Genomic DNA, 10,270 nt, shown 5'->3' with positions numbered 1-10,270 from the left:
AATTGGAAGTTTAACATCAAACTTGAAAAAATATTTTTGCCAAACTCTCAACAATGCAGCCCTTATTATATGATTTCTAAAAGTTTTATCAATCTTTTTTTGCATAAAAAGATAAGCATGCCACCCAAAGTACAAATCCCATCCTTCCAAGTTCAAAATTCTCTTATTGGATAAATTAATCCAGTCAGTCATCCAAGTCTATCACTTCTTCTCTATTAGTAAGAATTAGCTTTTCTTCTAGTTCTCTCCTCTACCTTTTGGATGACAAAGTTGTCAGCTAAGTTGGTTAGCAATATGTTTGATCTCCCACTTGCTGCAGAGTTTATCACCCACTTGATATCAGGGTAGTTAAAGTTTCCCATTACTACTTGATGTATTTCCTACATACGTTAGTTAATTATTTAGCAAAAAGTTCATCTATTTCTTCTGCTTGATTGGGTGCCCTGCAGTATATGCCTATAGCAATGTCATTCTTTTTTCCCCTTTTGTATTGACTCATATAGATTCTAGGAGGTTTTCATCCTTGGTTTTGTGGATTTCTGTAGAGACGTAATGATCTTTTATATATAATGCAACTCTACCACCTCTTTTGTTAAGTCTGTTTCTTTTGAATACTTTGTATCCTTCCATCAGTACATTCCAGTCATGAGTTTCATTTCACCAAGTTTCAGTAATGGCAACTATAACATATTTACTTTCATGTACTCGCACTTCAAGTTCATCCTGTTTGTTCCCTAAATTTTGAGTGTTGGTGTATAGGCATTTGAACCCTTTATGGGTCTAGGGTATGTTTCTTATATCTCCTACTTTGTATCTGGGTTTTCCATCCTTTCCATTACATTCTACTTTATTATGTTTTTCTTTTCTTCTTCTTTCTCTTTACTCCCTACCTCCTTATATGATTGGTTATCTGGTGGTTTTTGTTTGGAATCAGGTTCTGAAGGTCTTGAAGATTGCCTTCCCCCCTGAATTTTAGTTTAAAGCTCTTCTGATAAAATGAGCCAGTCATTTTCTGAATATATTCTTTCCAGTTCTTGTGAGGTTCACGCTATCCCTTGCCAATAGCTTTTCAATGTAGGTACAAACCATGGTCTAGGAAACCAAAGTTCTCTTGATGACATCAGTTTTCAAGCCAGTGGTCCATTTCTAAAATTCTTTGCTCCCTTATTGGATGTTGGTTTTTTGTTGGAAGCACAGATGAAAATGCCACTTGAGGTTTTAATTCTTTAACTTTCTTCCCTAGCTGTTCATAATCTCTTGTTATTGTTTTTAGATTCATTGTTGTGACTTTGATCCCCACGTGTTGGAGAAGAAAATGGTAGTAATCCGTGAGGTTGATCATTTTAGTAAGGTTCTCAGTTATATCTTCCATTCCCTAGATTGATTATTTAGTCTACAGATTATAGTTTCTACTTCCCAAAGAATTGAATGTCCTCTCACCAACATTTGCCTTTTTTCCCCTTGGGAAGTCTGGCATATTATTCTTCCTGTCACAGGAATGGTGGGTTGTCTCTTCTTTTTAGAAACTATTGGTGACTGTTCTTTTATAGTGTCTGCATATTTTCTTCCTGGTGGAGGCTATGAAAGCAATTGTTCAGTTCCAGGGGAGCTTCACTCGAGTGGGCTAGGGTAGAAAGTAGGGGCTTTGTTCTTGGTTGCTGTTTTCTTCGAAAAGTGATATGTTTCCATCGGCCTTCCTCTTTAGGTTCATATATCGGGTCATTTTTGGGGGAAGCTGCTTGTTCCCTGTTGTGTTCAATTTGGGTGTATCAGTTTTTGTTCATATATGGATCATTTTTTTTAGAAGCTGTTTGCTCCTTTTTGTGTTTAATTTGGTGTAGTCTTCTTGTTTAAGTTGGGATTTCTTGCTTTGCTCACTGAGTTTCAGATTGGCTAGAGTTGCCTCTAAACCCTTTATTTTTCTTCAACAACAACAACAACAACAACAACAACAACAACAATAATAATAATAATAATAATAATAATAATAATAATAATAATAATAATAATAATAATAATAATAATAATAATAAAATAGTGAATTTGTCAATGCCAATGGTGTTCAAGTGGTGCTCCAGTTGTTTTGGGATTGCACCCAAGGCGCCTATTACTATTGGTACTACCCTTGCTTACTTTTGCCACAATCTTTCTATTTCTATTTGTAGGTCTTTGTATTTTGTTATTTTCTCCAGTTCTTTCTCGTCTAGTCTGCTGTCTCCAGGCACTGCCATGACCACTATCCAGACTTTTTTGTCTTTCTTATCGACAATTGTTAAGTCCAGGTGTTATGTTGCAGGTGCTTGTCTGTTTGAATTCTGAAGTCCCAGAGCAATTTAATTTTATCATTTTCTATGACTTTCTCTATTTTATGATCCCACCAGTTTTTGCTTACAGGCAAATGATATTTCTTGCAGATCTTCCAATGCACCATTGTTGCTACTTTGTCATGCCGCTGCTTGTAGTAAGTTTGTGCGATCTTCTTGCAGCAGCTTACCAGGTGATCCAATGTTTCTTCAGCTTCTTTGCATAAGCGGCACTTACTGTCTGTTGCTGTGATACTATCAAACATCCACATCTGCCTATCCAAGGTCCTGGGTGAGGACTCGATAGGTGGACAAAATGCCAGATCCAGTCTGAACATCTGGCTGACTGTGCGATCTATAATAATAATAATGTTGGAAGGGACCTTTGAGGTCATCTAGTCCAACCCCCTGCTCAGGTAGGAAACCCTATACCATTTCAGACAAATGGCTGTCCAGTCTCTTCTTAAAAACTTCCAGTGTAGGAGCATTCACCACTTCTGGAGGCAATTTGTTTCACTGATTAATTGTTCTAACTGTCAGAAAGTTTCTCCTTATTTCTAGGTTGCTTCTCTCCTTGATTAGTTTCCATCCATTGCATCTTGTCCTGCCTTCAGGCGCTTTGGAGAATAGCTTGACTCCCTCTTCTTTGTGCCAGCCCCTGAGATATTGGAACACTGATATCATGTTCCCCCCTCTTCATTAAACTAGACATACCCAATTCCAGCAACCGTTCCTTATATGTTTTAGCCTCCAGTCCCCTAATTATCTTTGTTGCTCTTCTCTGTACTCTTTCTAGAGTGTCAACATCTTTTTACATCGTGATGACCAAAACTGGATGCAGTATTCCAAGTGTGGCCTTACCAAGGCATTGTAAAGTGGTATTAATACTTCACGTGATCTTGATTCTATTCCTCTGTTAATGCAACCTAGCACTGTGTTGGCTTTTTTGGCAGCTGCAGCACACTGCTGGCTCATTAAATTCACTAACAGGTGATCCTGAGGCTCTAGGGAGAGTGTCAATGATGATAACTCGTTCCATGGGGGATATGATATGGACATGTAAACCAAAAAGAACGGATTTACATCTTGGAATGAAAAAAGTGGTAACTTAAAGTAAAACAATCATAGCGCCCAGTGTTCAAGTCTGTCCAGATCCTCCTGTATCTTAAGCCTAACTTCTGGAGTGTTGGCTATTCCTGCTAGCTTGGTGTTGTCTGCAAATTTGATGAGTTCCCCATCTATCCCCTCGTTCAAATAATTGATGAAGATGTTGAAGAGCACTGGGCCTAGAATAGAGCCCTGAGGCATCCCACTACAAACTTCCCTCCATGTAGATGTGGTTCCATTGAGGACCACACGCTGAGTACAGCCAGTCAGCCAGTACGAATCCATCTGGTGGTGATGCTGTCTAACCCACATTTTTCTATCTTATCAAGTAGTAGGTTGTGATCTACTTTATCAAATGCCTTACTGAAGTCCAAGTAAATTATATCCACAGCGTTCCTCTGGTCCACTAATTTTGTAACTTGGTCAAAGAATGCAATAAGATTTGTCTGATATGATCTGCTTTGACAAACCCATGTTGGCTTTTAGAAATGACTTTGTTTGCCTCTAGGTGTACACTGATTCATTGTTTGATTATCTTTTCCAGAATGTTCCCAGGTATTGAGGTCAGGCTGATACGTCTGCAGTTTCCTGGATCTATTTTTTTTCATTTTTGGAAGATGGGAACTACATCAGCTCTTTTCCAGTCCTCTGGTGGTTCCCCAGTGCTCCAGGATCTTTGAAAAATATAGTTCATATGAATTATATTTGAGACATATATAATTTGGGTCTTCTGTGGGCACAACCTCAAACATATGACATATTTTGCAAGTCACTATAACATCAGTCTCTATGCCCATGTTTTTTTCTTGTTAAAAAATTAAAAATTTCTAAAATTTATTTTCCCTGTTGCAATATGTCAGTTTACAGTAGTTTACAAAAGTTCGTGACCCTTTGTTCTGTGTCTTCAAAAACTATCTTCCCTTTTTAAAGTTTCTCTTTTTCCATGATTTTTTTATTTTTTTCTCTTAGATTATTAATAATTTAAAATTTTCTAAAGAATTAAAATAAGTAAACTTTTTAAAAAGGTTTAGTTGAAAAAATTAAAAAATTGAAAAAATGAAAGAAATAATTTTATAAAAAAACTGAAAATAATTTTTAAAAGTTGAAAAAAGATTTAAAAATTGAAAAAAGGAATTGAAAATTGAATAAAGAAATTTTAAAATTTGAAAAATGTTCAGAAATTTTAAAAATTTAAGAATTTAAATTTAAGAATTTAAATTCATAATGGCCCCTTATGAAGTGTTACGCACTTCTTTATATTGGAAATCTCAGCTTTATGTTGGAAATTTCTAGTAGATGTTTAGCTTTTAGCCCTCTTGAAAGTGTATTTCTTTCCTTTCTGTTCACAAGTGTTATGTATCCTTTTTCTCCCTACCTTTTTGCCCTTTGGTTGCCTGGCTACTGCTGGGTTTTCAGGTATGATGTGCAGATCTGGGTGCTTAGCCGCTGCTCAGCTGCTCTGCCACGCTGCCCTCAGTCGCTGCTAGGTACACATGCATGGAGAGAGAGAAAGAGAGAGAGAGAGAGAGAGAGAGAGAGAGAGAGAGAGAGAGAAGCAGAATGAAGAGAGGAAGGGAAGACAGGATGATTAGCTAATATGAAAAGAAGGGGACAGGAAAGCAAGAAAGATTTGTCAATCTAGCCACTCTGTGATAAAATGAGCTGCAGCTCACAAAAGCTTATGCCTTTTATTAAAATCCTTTTTCAGCCCCCGGAACCATGCTGTAAGTACTGAAATTTTGGTGGCTCATTTGCCACTAAAATGTAACAATCTTCCATGATCTTATTCTTTAAACATTAAGTTAACATTAAGATAAAATTGAATTTTGAATTAAAATGTAATTAAATTTTCTGTTACAATTTGATTTGTTTTTGTCTTTGTCTCTGTGTCTATATTACTTTTTGATTTGGTCCCACTGACTTTTTGAGTTTGATCAAGATCTACCCCTTCAATCTACTTCCTTAAACAGGCCACAGAATGGCTCCCACAGTTTCTTATACCTGACTTCATTTCAAAATGATAGCACAATACTGTGCAAAAACGTTAATATCTATTATCTTAATCTGGGTTTAATTTGCAGTAGATACAAGTATCAATAACTAGTTGTCTTGATGGCTATATGTACACTTGAGATGAAAAAATAATATGCTTTTCAATAACAGCTGCTATGAACGAGCAGCAGTAGGAAAAGTCAATTGCCTTTGTGTCTTGCTTCTGGGCATATTACTTTTTAGCAATAACAATGCAATAGTACAAGAAACTAATACAACGGGAACAGCCATTTTGTCAGAATAGATTTTGGGATACGATATTGACATTCAAGCATAGATTACTTTTGGTGTTTGGAGGCAAGCAGGAAACCTCAGCACTCACATTTTCCTCATCTTCTTATCTCGCCACGCACGCTGGTATAGCATTTGTTAGAATATTAAACAAAAGGGAGTTTTGCAATAGCACTTAAGGGGCTGGTTGACCCCAATGGAAGGTGGAGTCCCTCTCATTACATCAATTTACATAAGTTAATATAACCCTCATTAATTTTTGGAGACAAATTGAAAAACTAAGGCACATTCCCCAAAGAGAAGTATATAACTGATGAATTATTGGTCTTCTGTTAATACTCTACAGACTTTTAAATATTAGTCATTTTGTAGTTAGCAGGAGAGAAAGATTAAGTAGTGGAATGTGCTACTGACCCAATACTCATACCAATTCTGTCTTTAGAAAGCCTGACATTTGTGATCAAAATGTGTAAAGTATGAAAATGTTTATAGGAACATCCCCTCCTAACTTAGATTCTCTCTAGCCAAAATCCCCATGTATCTATAATGTGGTCTTCTAATTCCCAGTTTCTATTTGTTCAACTTTAAATTCTGAAGGTTGATTCCAAGTGTATTATTTTTTCAAACTGATCTTCTCACTGTTTTTTGGTAAGAAATCCGTTTTTTCCCCAAATAAGCTTTATATTGTTGCTCTTTGATTCCCTTTACACCTATAAATTCACAGTATTTGCCCTGACATAGTTTCTAGTTTTCTTTTTTATTATGCTGTCCCAACAAAAGAGATAATCTCTTTGTAAAAAAAGAACAATTAAATATATCCTTAGCTCTATAACCTTATATATATTTATCTTTACTAACATCTTACATTATATGCTCATGATCAATGCTGTAAGTTTGAGTTAACTGATCAGTTCATGTAATCTTTTACTATGTTCAAAAGAAAAGAATAACCAATCAGAAGGTAAGTGTTTGAAGGTGTTATACACTATTTTAAACTTAATAGGAAATGACATATCATATTGAATTAAATATTGTTTTTACTTGAGCCTTTGGGAGACAAAATGGCAAACAGAAAACATCTTTCCTTGTGTCTCTTCATACTGTCATTGCTCCCAAGGAAAATATAATATCACCTTCATCACTTCAACAACATAAATCATTTTTCTCCTCTGAAGCAAGGAAGACCTTTTAAAGAAAACACTAATTAACAGAAACCTTTCTTTGTTTCAGTGTTTTTCAACAGATGAACAGATTATACTTGTCACTACAGAATATCAATTAGATTATTCAACTGAAGAAGACCCACTCAAAGATGTTTTTTCTCTCTCTCCAAGGGCTTATAAATTTCCCATGAAATAGTTATGTACCATTATGACTTACTAACAGCAACTAGCTAATTAATAACTGCTTTTTTAAAAGGGAATAGAACAATATTATTTTTTCAAATTAATTTTCAGATAGGTTAAGATTTCCAGTTTGTTAATTGTTCTTAACTTGTTCCAGTTGAATAAAAATACACTTTAGACTTTTGATCTTGATTTAGGTTCATTGACTACTTGCGCATTGACCAAAATTATTGAATTTTATAAATGCATGAACCAATGTTAGCAGAAATAAATGTTTCTTCCCCTGCCTTCCCCCACAGAATAAACGTAAAGATATGAAAGACAAATGAAATTTTAGATGAAACATTATAGACTTATGACAACATGTCATCATAGAAAAAAAAAAACCAACAACAGCCAAGAACAGTGTGCCTCTTATTTAATGGAGTTCAGTTCAATCTAGTCCCACTGGAGTGGAGCAATTGATTTCATATCTTGGAAAAAAGCATACAGACAACTTGAGAAGGGACATCATCAAGTGTTGGTCACCAGTGACAGAAAGAAAAGTAGCCCCCCCCAAAGGTATGTATTGGTGAAAGGAGACTCATTTCTCAGAGTAATGGAATTAGCAGACCAGACAATCAATCAATCAATCAATCAATCAATTGAGGGAGGTATGTTTTCTCCCAGGAACAAAGATTAAAGATATAGCTAAGAAGCTTACTAAAATAATCATGAGCATAGATTATTATCCCTTTCTCCTATTTCATGTGAGGATAAACAATACAACAAATAGTCTGAAAATAATATCAGGAAACTAGGAGCTGCTCAACATGAAAGCCAAGATTTAGGAGCACAGGTGGTATTTTTCATCTGTACTTCCAATGAAAAGTCAACATCCAATGAAAGAACAGAGGTTTTAGAAACTAATCAGAAGCAAACCAGCTTAAGTGATGATGCAGTTGAACTTCAGATTTCTAGACCATGGTCTACATTACCTACATGAAGGGGTTTTGGCAGGGGATGGGCTGCACCTCATAAGAACCAGAAAAAATGTGTTTGGAAATAAGTGGCTCAGCTTATCCAAAAAGTCTTAAATTAAAACTATAAGTCTTTGGGATGTTTAGAACATAATCCCAATCATAAACCCAAAGACAACCAATCAGCCAATGAGATAGGGATAGTGAAAAGGGGGAACTTAGATGTAAAACAAGAGACATGGGAAGCAAATGCAGGGTCAGCCATAAGGGATTCGGATGCCTATACACTAATACTCAAACTATGAGGAATAAACAGGATGAACTTGAAGTCCTAGTATATGAGGGCATGTCAATATTTTGCCATTACCAAAATTTGGTGGGATGAAACCCATGAGTGAAATGTACTGCTGTAAGGAGATCAATTGTGCAAAAGAAACAGTCCTAACAAAGAGGAAGTAGAGTTGCATTATACATAGAGAAATCAGTAAACCTCTACAGAAATGCATAAAACCAAGGATGAAGGCCTTCTTGAATGTATAAGGGTTAATATAAATGGGGGGATGACATAAGTGTATACTGCAGACCACCCAACCAAGCAGAGAAAATAGATAAACTTTTTGCTAATCAGTTAGCTAAGATACTCTGAAAACACACTACAATAGTAATTAGGGACTTTAACTACCCTGACATCAATTGGAAGACAATCTCTGCAGCAAGTGGGAGATCAAACAAGTTCCTCACAACCCTAGTTGACAACTTTGTCATCAAAAAGTAGAGGAACAAATTATGTCAGCTATCCTAGACTTAATTCTTACTAACTAAGATGAAATAATAGAGAAGGCTAATGGAAATTCTAAAGAGGAAAACAACTCAGGATGCTTGGGAAAGTCTAAAAAATGAGATTATAAAAACCCATTCTAACATAATATCACAGAGAAAGAAAAATAAAAATAAAAAAATAAGAAACGGACATGGTTGCATAAAGAACTCTCTGACAAACTGAGACACAAAAAGGACAAATATAAAAAATAGAAATGGATGCACATCTGAAGCAGAATATCAGTAAATAGTCTGAATCTGCATGCATGAATTCAAGAAAATTAAGACTAAGAATAAACTAAGACTTACAACAAATGCCAAAAATGATTTTAAAAAGATTATTTCAACATGTAAGAAACAAGAAAAAAGTGTGTAATGGAGTTGGGGTGAGAATGGGACCAGTTGAGAGGCTTTGCATGAGCTCTGCTGATTTGGCAAGAAGATGAGAAGCTCCGGCAGCTGCCATGAGCCAGCTGATTGAAGAGAGACTGAGAACCTGGGGTTTTCCCGTTTGCTTTTTTTTTCTTTGTTACAGGCAAGCCAGATGAAAGGGGGAGAGATAGAGATAGAGATAGATAGATAGATAGATAGATAGATAGAGAGAGAGAGAGAGAGAGAGAGAGAGAGAGAGAGAGAGAGAGAGAGAGTAGTTGCTGGAGCTGTTTGCTTGAAGAAGGCCAGTCAGGGAGAGATAAAGGGTGAGAGTAGTTGCTTGAGCTGTTTGCTGGAAGCAGGCCAGAGAGAGAGAGAGAGAGAGAGAGAGAGAGAGAGAGAGAGGCTGGTTGGAGCTGTTTTTTTAAAGCAGGCCAGGCAGAGAGAGGGGGGGGAGGTGAAGTTTTATTGTTTCTTTCTCTTTCATTGCAGGCCAGACAAAGAGAGGGATAGAGGGTAGTTTGGGGAGTTTAAATTCCTTTCCCTCATTGGAGTAACCTAGGCAGAGGGAGAGTTAGGAAAGAGTTTGACATATGTCTTTAAGTGGGAGGTAAGGGTGTTTTTAATAGGATCAGCTGGGGGAGATAAAAATGGATTATATGGAGTGAAGTCAGAGAGGATGAGGAGAGTGGACAAGGGAGGCCTCTGCCAGTGCCAGAGATTGACTGCCATTGTTCTAGGCAAGTTATTGTCATCAAAGACTGGTTAACATCGTTCTGGCTATCATTGTTTTAGGCAAGTTGCTGTCACCAGAGACTGACTGCCATCGTTCTAGGTAAGTTGCTATCACCAGAGGCTGATTAACATTGTTCTGGGCAAGTTGTTTGTTAGATCGCGCAGGCAGTAAGACACGAGTCGAGTGACAGTCAGCTCTTGGTTTATTGGCAAGGCATAAGGTAAATCCGGACTGGCTCTCTGGGCCAGGGGAGCCCTCTTTTATGGGATTCCCCTGGCTTGTAATCACACAATTCCATTGGCTGGCAAGACCCTGTTGCTAGTTAGCCAACCAGCAACGGGCATG

The sequence above is a fragment of the Protobothrops mucrosquamatus genome, unplaced genomic scaffold, assembly GCF_001527695.2.
Source record: "Protobothrops mucrosquamatus isolate PMUCROS unplaced genomic scaffold, P.Mucros_1.0 scaffold52, whole genome shotgun sequence".
Taxonomy (NCBI): Eukaryota; Metazoa; Chordata; class Lepidosauria; order Squamata; family Viperidae; genus Protobothrops; species Protobothrops mucrosquamatus.
The sequence above is the reverse complement of the archived record's forward strand: the minus strand, read 5'-3'. Positions refer to the sequence as shown.